The sequence below is a fragment of the Marmota flaviventris genome, chromosome 15 (assembly GCF_047511675.1).
Source record: "Marmota flaviventris isolate mMarFla1 chromosome 15, mMarFla1.hap1, whole genome shotgun sequence".
Taxonomy (NCBI): domain Eukaryota; kingdom Metazoa; phylum Chordata; class Mammalia; order Rodentia; family Sciuridae; genus Marmota; species Marmota flaviventris.
In genome coordinates this window covers 47251974-47275774 of record NC_092512.1, presented here as the reverse complement: position 1 = coordinate 47275774, position 23801 = coordinate 47251974, and the positions used below count along the sequence as shown (strand labels likewise).

Sequence of the window (23801 nt, the reverse complement as noted above, 5' to 3'; positions counted from 1 at the left end):
ATAACAATGTATGTGCTGTATTGAAAAGATCTGAAAGTGTGAACATATGAGTCCTAAAAATCCATTCAGTCTCTGTCACTTCCATCCCATTCTCCAAAAAACACAAAATAATTGTCTCTTATTAGTTATACTTTTATATTTAACCAGCATGAAACCTAATCTGAACCCAAAAAATGTGCATTAATAAAGTTTACAGTCATGAAACCAACAACATATTTTATCATTTGGTCACCCAGTAATTATACTTTTTTGTTGATGACGGCATGTTCATTAAGAATAAGTAAGAGAGGACATGATAATTCTGCCATCTTGCTTTCATTTAGTAATCAGTACTTCGGCTCCTGGGATGTGTCGGATTGCTATAGTAAGGTTATGTAGCCTTTATGTGCTCAAGCTTTAGTTATTTCTTTATGCTGCTAGATTTTGCTGATAAAAAAGAAGTAAAATATCAAATTGCTTATATCCTCTTCTAGTCATCTTGACATATTCACCAGAAATATTTCTTATTAATAATGTACTCTCTCTTGCGTGATTCTTATACAAATTTCCCCAGGCCTCAAGTTATTTAAAATCTGGTTTGATTTATATCCTAGTTTCCAAAAGTTGACAATATAAAATATCTGAGTGGAAACTCATAGCTATGAGGCCGAAGGAGGAGATGCCTTCTAATCCTTTCCTTCTTCAAAGTCTCACTCTTGCCACCTTTCTGAAGATTTTACTGGTGCCTCTCTATTAAGTCTTTTATTACCCTTTGCCAGTTCTTCTCCTCTGGCCCTTTCAATTTTTTGGTGTTTCCTAATGTTCTTTTATACCCTTTTGTTTTCATTCTACAAATCCTCTTAGTGATTTTATGTTTACTCTGCTCCTTGGTTTCTATCTATATCTTCTAAACACATATTTAGGATGGTTCAATCTGACCCTCTAAGGACTAATCTAGAACCTTCTATCCAGATATTCTATAGCTATCTCAAATTTAGTACAATCTTTGTACTGGACCTTGCACTTTAAATATCCCACATCTCCCTTTCTGCTTTTTATCTTCCCAATCCCACCCCCTACACGCGCACAGACGCGCGTGCGCACACACACACACACAACCAAAGAATATAAGAACGAAGAACACCTGTCACTCAGGATCATTCAGGATCAGGATTGGCTGCTCAGGGCTGGTAAACTGTAATCTGACCATCTGCATTCTTAACACCCAGGGCCCTGGAGAATCATTTCTCCACATATCTGTCCTGGGTCTTCCAAACAAAAAGCAACTGTTTTGGAGTGTGCCTCTGCTATAAATGGAGATAAGACACTCCTTTAGACAAAGAAGATTTGAAGTACAGAAGTACTAGAGTAAGAGAGAAGGCAACTTAATTACAGAGCAAAATCCTACTTCAAAATACATAAAAAGAGAAGTTTCCAGTATTGCCAAGTTCCTTTTTGTCTGTTTTTTTTTTGTTGTTTGTTTGTTTGTTTTGCTTTTTTTCCTCTCTTACTGCAGGTTCTAAGAAATTAATACAGTATTGATTATAGCTGCATATGGGGTCTGGGAAATTGTTATATGTAGGTCTAGAAAATTTGCATAAAATAAAATATCAATTTTTATTAACAACTAGATGAACACAGCAGGCTACAAATGCAAAAAAAAATTACAAAAATGTGAAAAAATGTCAAATTTCTAAAACTTTGAATTTCATTTTTATATTTTATTTTAAATTTTGATGTTCACTTAGTATATTGCTTATTTGAACAGCTTTGACTATATTAGAAAACTTATTGAAAATAAAATTTTTATTTTTTGTTTTGGTTAATTTACACGTTTGATAAAGATATATTCAAATCATACACTTTGAAAAGAAGTATATATTATTTTCAATCATTTATCTCACTTATAATCTAATATCATGATAGTAACAACAATGTACAAAAGTATAACCCAAGACAAGAAAAAAATAAAGAGACAAAAAATAGAAATTTTCTCTTAATGAGACACCTTTTTTGAAAGATAGGATTATAGGACCTTCAAAAAATTTATTAGCTTGATTTAAAACTTTAAGGTATTTAGAAATATGAGCCATGGGCTTACATTTTTATTCTTGCCACAGGCACTATAAATATTAGGTATAGAACTTTCCAAATTCTAAGTTTTCCCAACCCAATTTAATGTTTTCTAAATGTACATTGCTTTGTACATTTTCTAATATATAAAACAACCCTCCACCCAATTACTTAAGCCAAAAACCTAAGTGTCATTCTAATCATCTTCTTATGAACTAGTTGCCAAGTGTTTATTTTATTCTATTTACTTTTTGTGTCTATGTTTTAAATATGTTTAGAAATGGTCTTTTCCTCCAAGATCTTTCCTGGCCAGCCTCCAGAGTCACACCTATCATCTTTCCATCCAATAACACCCAATTTCCATCTAACTTTCTTCCTTGCATTTATTAATTAAGAATTTGGTACATATGTATACTTATTTATCCATGATTAATCTCCACTCCTACATAGGAATATAGGCTCCAAACAGGTTTTTCTAGTTCATCACCATATTTGTGAGGCCCAGAGCAAAACCTGGTCCATAAAAGACACACAATAAACAACTCATTAAATTTACTAATGAATTGTCTGTGTCCCTTGGAAAAGGAACATGTTATTTTAAGCAACTTATTATTTAAAGACTGTTTTAGTTAGCTTTTTTGTAATTGTGACCAACACACATGACCAAAACAACTCAGAGGAGGAAAAGTTTACCTGGTGCTCATGATTTCAGAGATCTCAGTTCAGGGACTACTGACTCCACTGCTCTAGGTGCAAGGTGAGGCAACACATCCTGGGGGAATGGCACTGCAGAGGGAAGTTGTTCCTCTCCTGGCAGCAAGTAAGCAGGGGCTTGGTGGGGTGCAGGGAAGATGCACCTTTCCAGGGCATACCCTCAGTGACTCATCTTCTCCAGGCACATGTCACCTGCTCACAGTTACCACCCAGTTCATTCAAACTTGGGTGGACTGATTAGATCATAACTCATAATTTGATCATTTTATCTTTGACTATTTCTGCAGAAACACAGGAACTTTGCATCCAAACCATAACAAAGAGCAAAACACTTAATGTGTCTACGATGACATTTTGTTGCCTGTGGAGTGTTATTGTTGGCCTCACTGTTACACTTAGAATGTTCTTTCACTCAATGTCCAGAGAAGCATTCTCTTGAAAAGCTGGATTTTCTTAGCTTCAGTGATAATGAATGGTTCACTGTGCAAGCAAATTTAAAGTGATGAAAGATGTTTGCATCTTCTAAGAAATCTTTACTGCTCTGATAATCCTTTGGACTTCATTCTTAAAAACTTACCCATTATTTTAATGACATATGATTATTGATTTTAATAGTCTTTCATTTCTTCAGGCCTCTTTCATATGAAAAGATATTTTCATATTGACAACAATAGGAAATTCATTAACTGCAGAGTTTGCAAATAAAGGTGTTTGTTAACTTTACACATGGTTTTTAAAGTTACCTGATCCACATGATTAAAGTTTTCTTCACTTAAGTACTTTAAACCCAGAATTCTTTGATATTAGTAAAATGAACATATTAAGTAAAAGAGAGAAAAAAATGTTTCTTATATCAAACATTACCAGGAAAATATACATTGATTAATGTATGTAGTTGTAGACATATGTGTTTTAAGTGTTTCTCCAATTAGATTCTTTGTCAAGATAATGGTTGTCAACATTTCCAGAGGAATTCCATTATACTCTTTCATTTTTCTCTTTCCCATAAGAGAGTACCAGGTTTTGTTTTTTTATTTTTTATTTTAATTCCTTGCTTTGATTGTATTATTTTAGTTTAGAGAACAGATGGCTTTTAAATTATTGAGCTTGCTCTTGAGAAATGTCTTGGGAAGTGCAAACTTAGTCAGGAAAGCCTTAAAGCAATTTTTTTTTCCACACAGTTTTCATAGAATTAGTCCATGAGACCAAGTTTTGAAAATGGATAACATGATTCATCATTAAAATAGTATAAATGAAATTTCATCTATAGTTTCCTTAATGAATAAAATACTTTTAAGGCAGCTGAAATTGTTTGACTAGAATAATGGTATTTCAGTGAATACAAACAAAACTTTAAAATGATTTTAAATTAGTTCAGGGAAGCAGAAGAAAGAAGCTGATTTTAATTCTCAGCAAGTCATTCATTTTATCTTAGTTTCTTTACAAACAAATTGCCTTGTATTTTTGGAATGAGTTTGTGATATCCACATCAGAATACTGAAACAGTGTTCCTATGTGTGCCCTTAACCTTCTGTCCCACTTTCAACAATGTACACTGGTTATCTATCTAAAAGTATCTTATACTTCTTTGTGTCATTTTCCTGATTAAAAAATCTCAGAGGCTTCAGATACTAGGGATGACCTGTACAGTTTGCAAGGTTGAGACCAACCTGGGGAGTTCAGTGTCTGGTACCTGTATGATCTTCTGGACTGACCACACATGTTGATAGCCATCACGTGGTAGGCTCCATGGGGAAAGTTGCCCTCTCTGCATGGTCCTGGTGTACAGCCAGAGCACTGCCGCCAAGAACTCTCTGAAGGCCCTGGCAGTCAAGGACTCAGGCCCTGGGGCTCTACAGTCCTGGGCAGAAGTCTTGTGGGATAGATGAGAAGGAGACACTTATCCCCACATTGACTCAATACTTCAGGATCCAAATAAAGTGTCAGAGCCTTTTCCTTAGAATTACCTTAACAGTGAGAGGGCCCCTCAGCTGAGGGCCATTCCAGGAAGCAAAGTGAAATGAGAATTCCGACAGCATGTCCAGTTTCAACTCTTGCTCATATCATCTCAGTAAGGCCTGAAGAGAATTACCATTACATTTCTTTTGGGCCTGTGGGTTTATTTGACAACTTCGACATCTGGCATTCTGGCTCTCTCTCTCGGCCCAGCTCAGCCCTGACTCTTTTGGTCATTCTGCCACATTTCACATCAGACTTTGCTCTGGATGTGTGTACTTCAAGGCCTCACGTTTCCTCTTTGCTCCTTTTTTTTTTTTTTTTAATGTCCTTCTGCTTCAAAAGAACTGTCTCAAAGGCTCATTTGAAATCTCACCTATGTAGGCAGAATTAATTGCTTCTTTTTCTGTTTCCTTCACATTTGGGTATGTGATTGAGAAATAATTATTATTGAAATATGGTGAGTTATAAAATTATTGAAGTAACATGACTAAATTGTAGCCCATGTGGAAAAAAAAGAGGAAACAATCTTTAATTGTCCTACCACCCTGAGATGATCTTCATTGTCATTTGGGTCTCACTAATTTACCAAGGTTGGCTTTGAACTTGTGATTCTCCTGCCTTAGCCTCCTGAGTCACTGGGATTACAGGCATAAGCCACCAGACCTGGCACAATGTGATATATATTTTTTTAAATATTTATTTTTTAGTTGTAGTTGGACACAATACCTTTATTTTTTTTTTTAAAATGTGGTGCTGAGGATCAAACTCAGGGCCTCGCGCTTGCTAGGCAAGCGCGCTACCACTGAGCTACAACGCCAGCCCACAATGTAATATTTTGACACAACTTTATATATGAAAATTTCAATATTATCAACATAATAAACTTTCACATCACTCTCTAAAGGTTCCCAATGTCTTACTGTAATTGTGACCTCCCACTGTGTCTGGCTGATCATTATTTTAAATACTAAAAAAGTAGTATGGGTAACGACAACCTTTTGTTCTTACTTTCTCCTAACAGCATGTGTTAAACCTGTCTTAGTTTGGCATAAGGTCTTCAAAAGCATTGCTTAACAACATCATAATATCTTATAGTGAAATAATATAATTTGCTAAGCCACAATGCTAAGTATCTCTTATTTGAAATGTTGTTATTTTGGTTATATCAATGTCTGCTAATGGATGAGAATTAGCAATGATGAGTGTACATACACTGCATGAAATAAGACCAGAGCTAATTTGAGAAAACAAGAACTCCATATACCACTACATAATATGAAGATGTCAAAGTATACCAAGTTATGCAGAATAGAGATCCATTATGACATATCCATCATATCCCCTTGAATTGTATCTGGATAATGAGTTTTTGCTTATTTCTTTTTACTTTTTGAGATTTTTAAAATTTTTTGGTTTGTTCTAATTAATCATAGATGACAGTAGAATGCATTTTGACACATTGTATACCAAACCAATGGAGCATAGCTTCTCATTCTTCTGGCTATACATGGTGCAATCACACCAGTAGTGTAATCATACATGTATATAGGGTAATAATATCTGTCTCATTCAACTCCTTCCCAGCCCCACTGCCCAACTCCTCCCCTTACTCCCCTCTGCACAATCCAAAGTTCCTTCATTCATTTATATTCAGTCTTCAAGCTTATTCCTTTTTAAGAATGCATCTGATTCAGCTAAAAAAAAAAATCCTGAGAACTGCTTCTTAACATTGTAGCATTGACTACCATTTTAATTAGGATCTTAAATGCCCCTCAAGACACATATCTTAAACAGTTGGTCCCTAGGGTGGCATTATTAAGAGGTGGTGGAACCTTTAGAGGTAGGGCCTCCTGGGAGGTCTTTACATCACCTATGTGTGAAACTTTAAAGGGGATTGTGAGACCCTGATCTCTTCTTTTACCTTTGCTCTCTGGTCTGTGATATAACCAGTTTTGTTCTGCCTTATGTTCCTGCCATTTTAACCTGCCCCACCGCAGGCCCAAAACAATAGGGCCACTCAATCATGGACTGGAACTTCCAAAACTATGAGTCAAAATAAACCTTTTCTTTTTGTAAGTAGATTATCTCCAGTGCTGTATAATAGTGACGAAGCTGACTAAGACAACTACTTATTCTTCTTCATTCCTACTCTCCTGTGCTTTCCCACGTTAAGTACTAAGTGATGACTGAGGAATAAACAAGAAAGTGTTATTTTGTTTGCAAATGCCCTTTCTAAAAACTTCTTTTTGATCTAGAAACAGAAATACATTAAGGAAGAACTATACTGAGGGATAAGAAGCTTGTCTTACATGCTCAAGAAAGTGAAGGAACAAGGAGAAAATGCCCCAATGTAAGGAAACATGACATAGTACCTACAAACACAACTCAATCTTATTGTTTTAGGATAAGCAGAAAAGAAATAGGGAATAGTTTTAAAATAGTTTAAGAAATATTTATGTCTGTTCCCTTATTGTTTAAGTCTATCACACTGCCATTTTACTGTATGCTTTTTACTATATCAAAAGATAATCCATAACAAACTAAATGTCCCTAATCCTTATGTATGTTAAAGCTATTAACATGAAAATGTTGATCAGGAGAAAACTTAAAAAACCATGGATCCAAGTTACTGGAGAGGAGAGATTTAGTCTGGCTCCTCCCATAAGAGATTTGGTTCACAAAAAAAAAAAAAAAAAGGCTATGAAAATTTTTATGAAAGTCAAAACATCTAGGATACATTTCCACATATCAGGGATCATATAGATGTGGTCCTACCTAAAAACCTATAAAACAGCTAAATAAATGATTTCTTATTACTCCACACAGCATGTCACTAAAACAAACAAACAAAAAAATTTAGTAGCTATTAATTAAGGCTTCCCTCCAAAACACAAGAAACAACCAAAATCACAGTTTTGCCAAGATTCCTAACTGGTGAAACATTATATGCAAGAAAAAAAACAGTGCTTTATTCTATTCTCCCATGACTTGATACGATGGCCAGGTTCTCTATTTAAGTCATTTTTTTATAGGAGTTGAGAGAATTATACAAATGTCAAGCAAACACAGTAAGATTGTGTCTATGATTAATATTCTGTGGAGAAGTAGGTTTTACTGTTGTTGCCTTAAATGTTAGATATTTTTCAACTTAATATGTAACCTTTTCTTTCCTGTCTTCTCATTATGGTCTGCTAGTCCTCCTATCTGTTATTTATAAACATGTACTTTCTCAAATGCCTTGCACTGAAGAGCTCTATTTTCACTGAAATTTTCAGAGAACAGGGTGAGTGAGCAAAGTGAGTCAAGCAGGCAATACAGATGATGTATGCTTGTGTCTTACAAGAACAAATCCCAGTGTTAGTTCAGCTTCTGTTTTGATTCTATAGCTTGTCAAAGTTTCAAGGTATTCACATTTTTAACCCAATACTCCTTAATATCTATGGAGTGAAAAAAGCAAAATATGTGCACAAAATATTTCATTGTGGAAAAAAACAAGACCATATTATTGACACTCATTAATGCCTGCGACAATTAGCAATATAAACAAACATCTGAGAACTTAAAAATGAATTAAAACCAAAAGGAATTGTTGTGTTCAATTTTCAACTCTAAGGAACGTGTTTAATGTGCCTCTTAAACATACTCAAAAAACCTGGGATTAAGTGAGCATGCAGGCCATGTGTGTACATGAGGGTTGAGAGAAAGCCCTGTGGGAGGGAGGAGGGAACAGGGCCTCACAATGTGTGTGTGTTTTGTACTGGAGAGTACTATACTAAATTGATGGCAGAGGTTGTAGACCGATGTCTTCTGCATCCTCAACAGCTTCTCTTCTGCTTTATGTCTGTCTTTACTGCCATCACTTTGCAACACCAAAGTCACTATTGCTCCTTAAGGCAGTGAGGGTAATAACAGGTGGGTCATATATTCTAGCAGTCAACATCTAGGACTTCAATCTTATTCAAGTATTGTCTACCTACACATTCTTTAAAAAGTTAATTGAACTTCCTCATGTTTTGTCTTTTCTACTTAAAAAAATGAGGAACCAGTGTATATCTCAAAATTGTTAGAAAATGTAAAGGAGACAGAATGTCTAATTTATCGGGAGCCATAGGCAGGTATACAATAATGCTATTTCCACTCTCCCTGAAGGATAGCAGTGCCCACCCTTCTGGAGAAATGCCATTCATCTCCCTTGCAGAATCTTTTTGCCATTTTATCAATCTAGTCACCTGGGATCCTTTTCTCCTCTATTTTCAGGTCCTTTTAATTTCATGCCTGAACTATTTCAATAGTCTCTTAACTCGTGTCTGATCTCTAGGTCCTGCCCCCTCCCATCTCCCTTGTTCAATGTTGCCAGACTAATCTTTCCAAAGTGTCATTCTGACCCTGTCATTCTCCTGCTTAAAAATATTTGAAGAATCTCTAACAAATACAAGGGAAATTCAAAACTGCTCATTGACACAGCAGATCAGGCTGTCGCCCTAATATGAACCAGCCAGCATTTGTTTCTCAGTATCTGTTAAGTTTCCAGGTGCTTTGCATGCATTTTCTCTAGTCCTTAGAATAATACAGCAAGACAGGCATTATTGCTCCCTTTTACCAATACGAAATGAAGATCAGACAGGGTTTGGGACTGGCCAAAACGCAACAGCGAGAAGGTCAGGGAGTCTGCATTCAAATCTGCCTACAGAGTCATATGTTTAATCATCACACACCAAACCCCCAGCAAGTGGGCCCTGGCCTTGTGCTCTCTGTGTGTCTATGTGTCATGGGATTCCAATTATTTGGCTCGATGGTAGCATCCACTATGAGACAAGGCACTCCTAGCATGGAAGAGCCATGTCTTCTTCTTCTCTCCATCACTTAGCACCTGCCTAGAATGAAAGGAGCACTTGGTAAAGAGTATATGTTGAATGAATGGATCAGTTAATTAAAGACAAAAAGAAAGGCATTGAGAGCACTAAGGTGGTCTCTGAGGGCAGTGAACAACCTAAGTGCAAAATGAATCATCTGGTTTTGAAGATGGGGAGGCATTAAATGGTGGGAGAATACTATGGAAAAATCGGATGTCAATCTGTGCTTGCTTTTTAACTATAACATTTTTCTTTCATGATAAAAGTCTCATGTACTACATTGGTTTTGCCTTTTTACCCTGCATAAAACTATAAATTATACATTTTCAAATTACATTAAGAGTTTTGCCTCCATGTTGCATCCTGTGCTTCATAATAATTGTGCAGTGAATTAGGGTTCAGTTCCCCGTGGACTTTATATGAACTATGACTTTATTACTTAAAGGGGTTTCCTAATTGTAGCTTTGTTTTAGAAGGAAATAATGTCATATGCCTGTGGAAACACAAATAATATTTTATTACCCAATTATTTTATTCAAGATTTAATCCTGAATATACAGTCCAATTCAGCTTTAATTTTCAATGTTCTGTAAGAAAGAGTGAGGGGGGGAAGAGAGATCAATGGGGGAGAGCTAATTAATGATGAGGGCATTAATTTATGCATTTAGAATTGCAGGTTTGTTTACAAAGGATAATTCAATATATTAAATCAATTTTTAAAAAAAAAAGTTTAAGTCAATGAATTTAATCAGTATGGTGACTCTACAATTTGAAAAGAATAAATTGTTCAGAATAAATTTTCAACTTAACTGCTAATAAAATGTAAGCATGTTTAGGACTTCAAAAATATACAATTAAAGTTCCCATTTACACACACACACAAGCACACAACAGTGAATTCCCGGAGCCGGTTTCTTTGCAGATGTCCATATTTTTGTGCATTTCAAGGATATGAGTTCTCCTTGCATTACAGAATTGGTAATAAATGCTGCCGCTATTCTTTGCCTTTCAGCAACACAATGATCAGTGGAATAAGCAAGGCAAAACGGCCCTTGAAAAACCAATTAATATTCAACTTGTTAAACAGAGAAACAACCTTACCTCAAAAGCAATTCTCTGGCTTGGTCAACATATTTGGTAAGTAAAAAGTACAAAAAGACAAGTGTAAAAAAAATCAGGCAATGACAGAAATCACAATACTAGAAACATAAGATTCAGTGTTATTGAAACTTGATAATTCAATTTTAGTCACTGAAGTTTAGATTATTTCAAATCACAAAGAGTGAACAACTAAGAAAAAACACCACAAAACAATAATGGTTATTTATCCTGATTGTAAAAATGATTTTACTTATTTTATTAGGCAAGTTTCCATTCTCTTTATGAGTGATGGTGCATGTCTGCATGGCTATGTAATTGGTTTCAGTTGCTAAACATCTGACAAAGTTAATTATTCCTTCTCTGTGTTGTGGTCCTAGGAGAGGTTTCCATATCTACAGAATTTAGTTTGGAGCAATTCTGTCATACAGTTAGAGGGAAAATGCAATTTTTATGGCTCCTTTTGCAAGAAATGTGATCAATTTCCACCAGAGACACAGTGAATTTTTCTTTTTATTGCAAAAATTTCCATTTTCTCCTACTAAAGACATAATAATGTAAAAGTATGCATAAATTGTCTTTTGAATGCATTAACTAAAGACAATTTCTTGTTACTGGTCTAAAATTTCACATTTTGGGAGGGAAGAATTTGTTTCTTGATACTCTCCATACAACTGTGTGTGTGCATGCATGTGTGTGTGTGTGTGTGTGTGTGTGTGTATCAAAAGGGACAAAAGTGAAAATGTTTGTAAATCTACAAAATTATAGTTCAAACTAAAAAGAAATAGAATAAATCATTACCAGGTATTCCTGGGAAGATAATTCCATGGATGTTTACTTAGCGTTACTAGAAACATAAGTTTTTATCACACTCAGACCCTCCTGAGAGTAAAAGGAGATACTCTTAATAACAGGTTAGGCCACATGAACATTGCTGTATTTCTGGGTCAAGATGATCAAATATTGACAATTTCATGTGGTTTAACCTCTCCTTGCCAGAGAACAAAAGATGACAATAACCAATGGTCTGGGCAAACTGCGTACCATTTTTCCTCCTAGAAATGCTTGCTTCATAAAAAGCAGCATATTTCTTTAAGATGTGCGATCCTATGAAGCCTGCTGTTGTAAACTAATTGCCCACCATGTTCCTGAGAAACATCTATTACCAATTGGCACCTATCTACCTTTACTGTGAATGTACAAATGTTAAAGTTTCCTAATGAATTGCCACATTTTCATGGTACTAGTTTCGGGTTGAAGCCAATAAAATTTCTTTGCTTTTAGCCTGTGTCTGTGTTTCATACCTATTTTTTTTTAATATTCCCCTTTCTTTCTCACATACCTTCCCGCAGTTTTGGACATGGCTCAGTCTGGTTGTTTTCTATGAAAATATACACATCCAGGAGTGGAATTGCTGAATTATTTTGTAATTCTATTTTCAATTTTTTTTTCGAGAACACTCCATATTGTTTACCAAAATGCTTATACAATTTACATTCCCATAAAAAGTGTGCAAGTGTAACTTTATTTCACATTTTCAACCAACACTTGTTGTCTTTCTTTCTATAATAATCATTCTAACAGTTGTGAAACAATATTGTTGTTTTAAGTTGTTTGAATTTCCCTGATTAGTGACAAGGAGCATTTTTTTTCCATGTATCTACTGGCCTTTGTATGTCTTCTTTGTAATTAGCATAAGGAAAGAACACTCATGCTCCCATAATCATTGCAACATTATTTATAGAAGTCAAGCTTTGGGAAAAAAACAAGTGCCCATCAACAAACAGATAAAGGGATTTTTGAAATGTGGTAGATATAGTACCCCCTGGAATATTAGTCTGCCATAAAAAATAAAATTCTTTCATTTGTGAAACATGGATAAATCTAGAAAATATTGTATTAAGTGAAATAAGACACAGAAAGACAAATATCACATGAATAAATGAAGTCACTTATACATGAAATTTAAAATTTTGGTTCATTAGAGAATAGAATGGTTCACTACCAGAATTTGAGTAGATTGATATGGAATAACAAAGTGGTGAAAGGATACAAATTTTAGGAGGGATAAATTTGGTGACCTATTGTATTGAAAGGTGACTGTAGTTAATAATTAATGTATTGTGTGTTTCAGAACTACTGATAATAGATTTTAAATATTTTCATCATAAAGAGATTATAAATATGAGAAGTGATGTATATTTTAGCTTTATTTGTCAAATGTATACATGTCTTGAAGCATACACTGTATTCCAAATATGTATAAACATACATATATACGTGTATGTGTGTTTATGTATATACACACACACACACACATAATTGCTATTTGTTAATAAAAACAATAGTAAAGAAATATACTTGTCTCCTTTCTACAAGGGAGTGGCCAAATAATTGGCTATATAATCTATTGAACTAATTTATGTTATAATATTACAGAATAATGTAAAGCTAATTTGTTTTCCATCCTAGATGAATTATTTGTATATTAACAAAATTCATTATATTATGGAGAAGAATTAGTCCAGTGATGTTAAGCATTTTGGTTGGCTAAGTGGTGAGATATATTAGGGTGAAAGAATTGTTTCACTCTTTAAATACAATTGTATAGACATTTGACTACCAACTAACAATGTCAAGCTTATGATTAATTGTTGTGTCGTGTTCTTAACAACGTAGCCCACGCCATCATATAGTTCATCTAACTTACTTACAAAGAGACTCTAAATACTCATACCACATTCAAAATGTTTATGTTATCCCATTATAGATATCACTGTTTATAATCATTTAATATGTTGAGTGACTAATTACATTTCTCTTTCCACATCTTATTATGGACAATTTCTCAATCTTGTAATTGATAGCCAAGGGAGACTACTTGAAGATTCAAGCCAGAGAAACTCAATTTCTAGAGGATCAAAGAAGCTGGTGTGTTAGTTTGACTGGGCTCCTCTACCAAAGTTAAGGTATCACAGAGTGAGTGGTTTAAACAGAGGTTCACCTCTACTCACTCTAGAGGCTGAGCATTAGAGATGGAGCTGTCTGCGGGGCTGGTTTCTTCAGAGGCTGCTCTCTTGGCTTGTGGTTGCTGCCTTCTCCTGTGTATTCACATGGCCCTTCTTACCTCTGTGTCCTAATTCCATCTTTTTATAAAGACACCAGATATACTGGATTAGGGCCTGTCCTAATGATTATATTTTAACTTTAATTACCTGTTTGAAAACCTTATGTCCAAATGTAGTACATTTTGAAGTCCTAGGGAGTAGAATATCAACATATGAATTCTGGAGAAGAGTTCACAATTCAGGATATAACAGTAGGAAACATTAACTTCCCTTTCTTATGGACTTCATGAGTTTGCTTGAAAATCAGTAGGAGTTTAATTTTATTTTGTTGCATATGGATTTCCAGTTTTCCCAGCACCATTTGTAAAGAGGCTATCTTTTCTCTAATGCATGTTCTTGGCACCTTTGCCTAATATATGATAATTGTAGTTTTGTGGGTTAGTCTCTATGTCCCCTATTCTGTACCACTGGTCTACCAGACTGTTTTGGTACCAATACCATGCTTTTTTGTTACTATTGCTCTGTAGTATAGTTTAAGGTCTGGTATAGTGATACCACCTGCTTCACTCTTCCTGCTAAGGATTGCTTTCGCTATTCTGGGTCTCTTATTTTTCCAGATGAATTTCATGATAGCTTTTTCTATTTCTATGAGGAATGTCATTGGAATTTTGATTGGAATTGCATTAAATCTGTATAGTGCTTTTGGTAGTATGGTCATTTTGAAAATATTAATCTTGCCTCTCCAAGAGCAAGGTAGATCCTTCCATCTTCTAAGGTCTTCCTTCTTTGATTTCTTTCTTTAGGGTTCTGTTATTTTCTTTATATAGGTCTTTCACCTCTTTCATTAAGTTAATTCTCAAGTATTTTATTTTATTTTTTGAGACTATTGAAAATGGGGTAGTTTTCTGCATTTCAAAGAGAATAAAATCATAGCATTTGCAAGTAAATGGATGGAGTTAGAGAAGATAATGCTAAATGAAGTTCGCCAATCCCCAAAATGCAAATGCCAAATGTTTTCTTTGATTTAAGGAGGTTGATTCATAGTGGGATAGGGAGAGGAAGCATGGGAGGAATAGATGAACTCTACAGGGTAATTAATGATGGTTGAATGTGATGATCATTGTTATTCAAAGTACATGTCTGAAGACATGAATTGGTGTGAATATAGTATGTCTACAACCAGAGATATGAAAAATTGTGCTCTATATGTGTAAGAAGAATCGTACTGCATTCGGCTGTCATATATAAATTTTAAAAATCAATAGGATATCAAAATCTAATTTTCATAAAGAGACAAACCTCTGATATATAAATACTAGGCTTACTGAAAGGCAGAAAGTACCAATGGCCTGTTCTCTGTGATGACAAATAGATAATATTACAAAGTTATTTAAAAATGCTTTTCTGTGAAAAAAAAAAAGTTCTAGTAAACCAGTCTAAATTCCACATGACCTGTGCATTTTCCAGTTGATATTCAACTCAGGATGAGAAAGAGAACATGATAAGTTTCTGTATTTAAACACTATCTCCAAGGCTGTGTTAATTATAGCATCATCTGTAAGTGACCTAATTTTTAATTTTATTATCAATAAAATGAAGATAATTGTTTCTACTTCACAAAGTTGTTTTGAGAATTGCATTGATGAACTCAAGCTCTTGGTTTTGTGGATAGTCATGTAATGCTAGTCCCCTTCTCTTCTTTCTTGAATTTAATTTGAGTAATAGTCAACTGATCCTTCATATTGAAAGCAAAACAGTTTCTAAAGAAACCTCTTTATGAGGAGCAATATCATGGGCCTCAAGAGAGTTTAGTTCGACATATACAACATAATAATCTGCAATGCAGAAAATGTACATGTATTTTATTGTTCTTCCTCTGTAAAGAAATCGTTTGCTTGTTTTCTTTAAATTTTAAAATTTGTTCTAATTAGTTATACCTGAGAGTAGAATGCATTTTGACACATTCTACACCAATGGAGCACAACTTCTCATTCCTCAGGCTGTACATGGTGCAGTCACACCAGTAATGTAATCATACATGTATATAGGGTAATAATGTCTGTCTTGTTCTATGGTCCTTCCCATTTCCACAGCCCCATATCCCCTCACTCCACTATGCACAACTCAAATTTCCTTCATTCTTCCCTACCCACCCCCACTCTGGAGCAGCATCCATGTATCAGAGAAAACATTCGACCATTGGTTTTTTGGGATTGGTTTATTTCACTTAGTATGATATTCTCTAGTTCCATCCATTTACCTGCAAATGCCTTAATTTCATTCTTCTTTAAGGCTGAGTAATATTCCATTGTATATATGTACCACAATGTAATATTACTCATTGCCTGTTTTTATGCTTAAAATCAGGGAGAAGAAACCCCAAAGACAGGACACAATTTCTCACAGATCAACAATAGGAAAATTAAGTACAATGAAGTAACAATTTGAAAAATTCACCCAGGAATCAAATAAAGGCAACGATCACACAGTCATATAAGTTCTCCCAGAAGTAGCATAACCCACACTTAAGAAAATGGTCAATCTGTCCTTATAAATTAATGAACAAGTGAACCTGTGTGGAGCTGTCCCTGTCATGTCACCTACCATACAGTTTCAGAGGAGTTGAGGTAAGGGCCTAGAGGGAGTGATCAGTGCTCACATCCACCTCTGAGGACTGGCCTCATTCTGTGCCAAGGAATGCTGCATGAAACCATTACACCTCATCTCTGCATTTTGATTTTGCTGGGGAGGATCCACCCTGTAATTGTCACACAGCTGTAAGAGCAAATTGGTCAGAAAGAAAAATATAATATAAGTAAAAATCTAAAATCTGCCATATAAAATCGTATAGACAAAAGATCCACCCCCCCAAAAAATAGGGTTTTCTTGTATTTCTGTTCCCCAATTATCATCACAAAATAATAATTTTATTTATAAACATTTAAAATCTGCTTATTACAGCTCCTTAATATTTGAAATTATATACAATATGGCCTATGCTGTGTCTATGTGTCTAATCAAAATAAGTCCTCTATTTGTGCAATGTAGGATAACACAGTTTGATGCAGACTCCTTTTTTGTGTTTTCTTAGTTATTTGTTTGATTTCTATAAAGGGCTGCTATAAGGCACACGAGGATTTCAAAACATAGGAGTCCTTTGAGATACAAAGAAACATTATTTATTATTATTTCAATTTATCTTACATAATTTATTTTATTTAGAAAGAGCAAATAGAACATCTATGAAGCTGATAAAATCTATTCATCCCCTTTAAATATGTTTTAAAAACAAGGCTTTTGCCTTTAGTCTCTGTAAATCTAAGTAAAGATAACTCTAACTTGTTTAAGAAGTTTTTTTCTTTTTTTAATCTAGAAAACTGCCTTAACTTAGCTGTGTGAATATTCTTGAAGAACAGAGGATAGTTTTCTTTCTAAATTTCCAGAGTCTAACAGGGTTTCTTGAATATAGAAAGTGTTCAGTGTTTGTTAATTTTCTTTAATGTTGTGTTAAAAGTAATAATATTTGAGATCATTTAGTTAGGTTTCCATTGCTATGCAAAAAATCAAATGTGCAAAAAGTAGAAAATTAAAAATTGTTTATTTAATCATTTCTAAGTAGGAAAAATAGGAAGTAACTAATGCATCAAAATTAACATTGTGTTTTCTTAGTTATTTGTTTGATTTCTATATTTCTCTTATAACAACAAAAAAGATATAGAAAAGATTTATTTACATCTCATTGTTAAATTTAAGGTATCATACTTATTATAAAAATTTTTGAAAGACCATTTTACTGTTCATGTGTAGCAATATCCTATTGAAAATATTTCCTAAAAAGAGAAAATATTTTCTATTGTTTACTTGATTGGTTCTACATGTGAAGTGAAGCAATCAAAAATGCTCTTCATAATTATTAGCTCACACCAATAGGGGGAATATTTAATATTTAAGTACAAATGATGCCACAAAAAATTGAAAAGTAACACTTTTTGTCTCATATCTATACACAAGTTTGATAGAGCATTTTCAAAACTTCGTAAACAAATAATTTATTAGAGATCAATTAATACACTGTCTCCTTTTGCTTTCCTTTTGTTCATTGATTCTGGGGATGATCACAGCAAATCTTTTCAATTTATTATTTTACTCTTTGAGTTCTTCATTTTCAACTCTATTATTCTAATAGAGTACCTAAAAATACATGGATTATGGATTCATTCTTTAGTTAAGAATGAATTAGAAACTGTGTGGCAAGTATGAGAAGGGCTACTGTAGGCACCACATGACTTACTACATTCACATACGCACACAACCATTTAATTTCGTATTTTGCATTTGTTTATAAGTTGCTCAGCACCTGCCTCTCTCTCTCTCATTTTCATTGATACAACTAGATCATGAATTTCTGCAGATGAGGGGGGAAAATTACTTCTGGTAAATACTTTTGCCTATAGGTGAACTCAATTAAATGTTGGTAATTAGTTAATATCGGAATATATATATATATATATATATATATATATATATATATATATATAAAATACCTGCATCTCTTAGTTATTTCTCCTCTAAATGTGGAGGAAAATATGTTAAAGAATAATAAAACAAAAAGTTGGTATCCATAAAGGCTTTGTCTTGATGGTATGGCAGACCCTGTGTCAGCCAAGCCAGATCCAATGTGGGAGCTTTCCCTCAAGTCGGTAGGCCTGAAAAGTCAAGACCCCAAGCAGTACAAATGACGCTCTCTCTTTTCTTACCCCAAAACCCATAATGTGAAACCAAAGTCTTAGATCTCTAGGGAGATCTAAGGCCAGACACCTGGGGAAAGGAATCAAAGCAATGAAGTGAGATTACAAAATATTTCCCAAATGTCCAGAGAAGAATTCCTCCAGGCTGCCTAAAATAGATTTTCTGAAAGGCTACTAAGGTGGGAAGCAAAGAATTGACAGTTCTCCTTCAACAGAATTGGCCTAGGAAAAGTCAGAAACTCCACAAGGATCATCCTGATGTTCAAAGTATCTCACTGTCCCGCAACTGTTGGAACAGTAGCCAAAAACAGTTTTTAAATTTTCCCAATCTATAGCTACTAACTCTTCCTTGGGAGTGGAGAATGCTTGGGAAATAGCAAAGAATAAGGAGGAGCTTTGAGGTTTCCCTCTCTTAAGGTCCAACAATCCCAAAAATCACGGTAATATGGAGAAGAGATGGCATAAATTCAATAAATTCCACTTTCTTAAAGATTCCTGGTAGATCAATGTTTCCTAAAAATGTACAACTCATGTCTAAGATTTATAACTTGTGCTACATTCATTTAAGTTAACACTTACTCATGTTTTCTACATCTGATTCAGTTTGCCTGGTTTAGCTCACTTGCCTCAGAAGAAGTGTGTTATTCAGAAATTCTCACACTCTCTGAGCAAGATAAATTAATTATGTGACAGTACTTTTTTTAAAGTTAGAAAGTTGAGAAACAAACCTTTTCACATAAAACAAGTAAGTACCCATCTGAAATTATTCCAGTCACGTATTATTTAATAACCCTCTCCAGTTTTTTATTTTATTTTCTGCATCAAGACAAATTAGTTTTAGCACAAAATACATTTTATTCTTTTTAACTGAGGAACTTTATGTAAGACAAGTCCTTCCCAGTGGTAGAACTTCTCCAAATAATTACAGTAAATTGAATTAAGAGAAAAAATAGCATACGTTCACCAGGTTAGTCATAGATATAACACTTGCAATCTTGGGGTCAGCACACATTAACTCCTTTAAAGCAAAACAATAAAAAGAGGTGGGGAGAAGAGTGAAAGGAAAGGAGGACAAACATATTTATTAATAGCCAGAAATCAAATATATGAGTCAGATAACCATGCAATGTTATATGACTGTTTTTGAGACACTATAGTATGCATTGTGATTCCTCAAACCAAGCATTCTGCAGAAGCTAGTATAAAAATCATCCTATTGTCTAGGTATTCTTTCTCCTTTTTCAGATCCACATCTTCATTCCAAAGATTTTTTTTCCACTTTTAAGACATCTAATCCATCTTCTCTCTCTGTCATTCTCTTTCTCTCTCCATGTTTGTAAGTATGTATTAACATATTGTTCAGGCAGGCCCAAAATGGTTGTGGTGAGGCTCCCTCTCTGAAGCTTCCAGCAGGCTATGTTCTGCTTTTAGTGTGTAGCCCGGGCTGGAAACTGGCTATGTCATGGTGAGTTAAGGCCAGAAAGGTTCTGATTCAGAGTACATACTCAAGGTCATAATCATTAACTTGTGAGACTGAGCCTCCTTATGTAACCAGTTGGCAGTGTGCCTTTTTTGCTTGGCCTGCATATAAAAAGACCCTGTTGAAAAGACTCAGGGGCTGATGGGGGCTGATGGGGGCAAAATGAGGGCTAGATTGGAACTGGCTGGGGGCTGAAGGTGAAGCTGGAAGCTGAGGCTTGTGTCCACCTCTGAATAAAACATGTCTACTATTCTGTATTCTTCCACTTGCCAGGATCCTCAAACCTTGGTCCTTGGGCTTGAGCCTTACCCCAACGCAGATACTACAGTACCTTTCATATACAAAAGATATTCAACACATATATGTATATGGATAACAGATGCATATTTCAGAGCGTATTTCAACTGACAAAAATCACATCTGACACTTCCTCGGAAACCACACACGCAAGAAAAAGTGGAAAGATTCAAGATGGTGAATTAGAGGAAGTCTACATTTTCAGTTGCTCTATGCCTTGAATTCAAGCACTGGGAGTACTGTTAGCAAGATGGGTTTTAACAAAAAGGAATTCATTGAAATTTAATATCATATAGTCAGAGACTGTTAGAGGCCCAGATATTTGGATGCATTACATAAATGACAAGAAAGAGTACACTCAAACCAAGTTGGTGGTAGTAGTGGCAGCAGTGCTGGTTTACCACCGAGGGAAAGGGCAACATAAAAGGAGAGAAAATACAGCGGGTGAATTTGGCACAGAAAAACCTAATGCACAAAAGTAAAAATTACAAAAAAAAAAAAAAAGTCTGAATTTAGCTGGACCCAAGTCTCCACATGCAAGCTGGCATTTGAAAAGTGCTCAGTTTCTCAACTGGCATTGGTGAGCTAAGGAAGGCAGTCATCTTGAGGGGGCTACACTGCAATTTGTTGCAGCAGTACCCCCAGAAGATTATAGCAAATATTGCCATACTATCCTAGCAAGCTCCTACTGTGTGGCATAAAGTGTATTCAGCAGAAGGTGATTGAAGCAGGCACAGAGAAGATTGTGCCCAGAGGAATTCAAGTTAAACATATGGAAGGGAGCTCACATGACCCACTAAAGATGGTCAGGAAACTGAACACGAAGGCAGAATTGCACTTGGGAACTGAGCCTGCAGCGACTGTATTCACAGGCTGCAGAGTATGAAGGAAGTGTGGATAGTATAGTCTCCCCTACCCTGTGAGCAAAAATCCCAGGAAGCCCTTAAGATCCAGATGCCCAGCAGAGATTGGCATCTGCCTACCCCTAGAGAATGTTGATATAATCTCTTCATAGCAGATGCCTACAACAAAATTCCAAAGGCCTGATTAAAGTTAAACTCCAGTTGCTGGAACTTTCCACTTAGAATTCTTTAGTAATCCTACCCTTGTATTACATTGATCTGGTCTGTCCAGAAAAATGGTCCACTCATTTTATTCTTTTGTATACTGATAAGAAGGGAAGCTGAAAGTTATTTCAATAAGCTTCAGTTTTAGGCCACTCCACCTGGCAGCATGGTGAGCAACAAAAAAAAAAGGAAGGGGTTAACAACCCCTAGCCCTTGTGCTGTTGAGGGTACATAGCCCCAGAAGAAATGGAAAGAAGGGCAGCCCAGCATTGGTAGTGAACACACATCCTTGTTGACAATTTGAGCACTCCAGTGGAGACAATTATTTTTAATTTTTCATTAACATTTTTTTTATTTCCCCCCTTTCTGTGTTCCTGTTGTGCTGATTGGCTCATGAACATACATATATATATAAAATATTTATATATTTTTCTCATTTTTGTTTATTACTTTAGTCTGTCATTTGAGTTTTTCTTTGTTTCTGGTTATTTTTTTTTCTATCTGTTTTTCTCCATCAAATAGCCACATTTTCTTATTCTGTGTTTCTCTCTGTCTTTATTTTGTTTCTTCTATTCATTTTTTTCTCCCCCATACAGTCATCATATAATGGATACATCTCTTCTATTTTTTCTGTTCATATTTTCAACATTCTAAACTTTTCTTTAACTTTCTACCATACTTTCTTTGCACTTAATGAGCTGTGTCTTTACTATCTTTTAGAAATATTTGGTTTACATAATTCCTGCCACCACTATTCATGTAGTTGTGGATATTAGTACTCCAGCTGGCATAGTTGACACCTGCCATTTACTTTTAGGCCAAATCTAGTTCGCAGCTAGTTATTATTGTTGCTATTCTCAATTTCCAATGCTACCATTCCTGTTTTTGTGGTAATAAGTATTGTAGATGTCACAATAGGCACTGGATGTTTATTTTAGTGCTCTTGTTATGCTTAGAATATGAGATGTCCCACAAAATATGTGAGCTCAGCAGTAGAGTGCCTATTCAGTAAACTCATATGTGAGATAAATGTAAGAATTTTTAGAACCGAAATGGATTATGAGACCTGTAACCTAATCACTTGGTTAATCCACTTTAATGGATTAAGTGGATGGTAACTTTAGGCAGGTAGTGTGTACCTAGAGGAAGTAGGTCCCTAGAGGCTTGCCTTTTGTTCCTTGTGAGTGGAGCCCTCTCTGCTTTGTTGGCTATCATTAGCTGACTGCACCTCTAAAACCATGAGTCAAAACAATTTTTTTTCCTCCAAGTTGTTCTTATCAGGTATATTTATCATAGCAATATAACACCAACTAAAACAGCCTTATATTGTTTGTTGCTATTGTTTGCTTTCCCCTTTCTAAGAGGTACTGGGAATCTTGGAAATTATGAGTTTACTGGATAGGTACTCTACTGCTGAGCTGCACCCAAAATGCAGCCAAGACACAATGCATATTGCTCCATACACAAATTAACCACACACAAACTTCAATGATATACTAACATAAAAATAGGGAAAAGGAAATCCCCAAACCAATAATCAAGCCCCAAATAGGGGCAAATGGTGGGTCCCTCAGGTCCCATTATGGCATCCACTCATACAGCCAAAACAGAATTAACACAAAGACTGTAGACACCAAACCTACAAAGAATATCAATCCAGATCACTCCCATATGGCTTTAGAATACACAGAGTTGTTAAGCGAAGATCCTTCAAGATATATGCATCCCACACCCTACATATCTTATTATATATGACAGAGTTGCCAGATCTATAAGACAGATCTGACTTCTGTGAGACATTCAGGAAAGATGGAATCCTCAATATCTGACATAAGACACACTAAATTTACATACACTAATCATAACCAAAGAACTAGCAGGGAAATTATATCAAAAAACTCACTTGGAAATATCCTGAAAACTTTGGCAGCAATATGACAACCCCAAATACTTTACCAAGAGAAGGCTGTGGTCTAAAGAAGAGCACAAATAAGAGTGAAAGCGAAATACATTCCAACAGATGCATAAAGTTCAACATAAGAATACAAGAAATATGAAAAAAAGAGGTAATGTGACACTTTCTAAACTTCATAATTTACCAATAACTGACTCCAAAGATACTGAAGTAGATAAAATATCAAATAAAGAATTCAAAGAAACATTACTAAAATGATCAATGAATTACAAAAAAATAATAGAGACCAAGTTATTAAAAATGAACAGAGAAGCAATTTTTGGAAATGAAAGGCACAATAAATCAAATAAAATATTCAGTTGAAAGTCTCTCTACTAGAGTAGATCAGACAGAAGACACAATCTTAGAACTGGAAGACAAAGTGACCAGCCTTAAACATCAGACCATACTAAAAAAAACCAAAATGACTAACCAAGATCAGAATAAACAAGAATTCTGGGACAACTTTAAGAGACCAAAATTTAAGAATCACAGAGGATTGTGAGATACA

General features: G+C 34.9%; 1 long non-coding RNA gene across 1 annotated transcript in view; it reads left to right on the top strand.

The window, feature by feature from the left end:
- Positions 1 to 23801, top strand: part of LOC139702124 (uncharacterized) — a 141491-nt gene that overhangs the window by 499 nt on the left and 117191 nt on the right. The window contains exon 2 of the long non-coding RNA XR_011704725.1: positions 10591 to 10715. This is a non-coding gene — a long non-coding RNA (uncharacterized lncRNA). The remainder of the gene's footprint in view (positions 1 to 10590; positions 10716 to 23801) is intronic.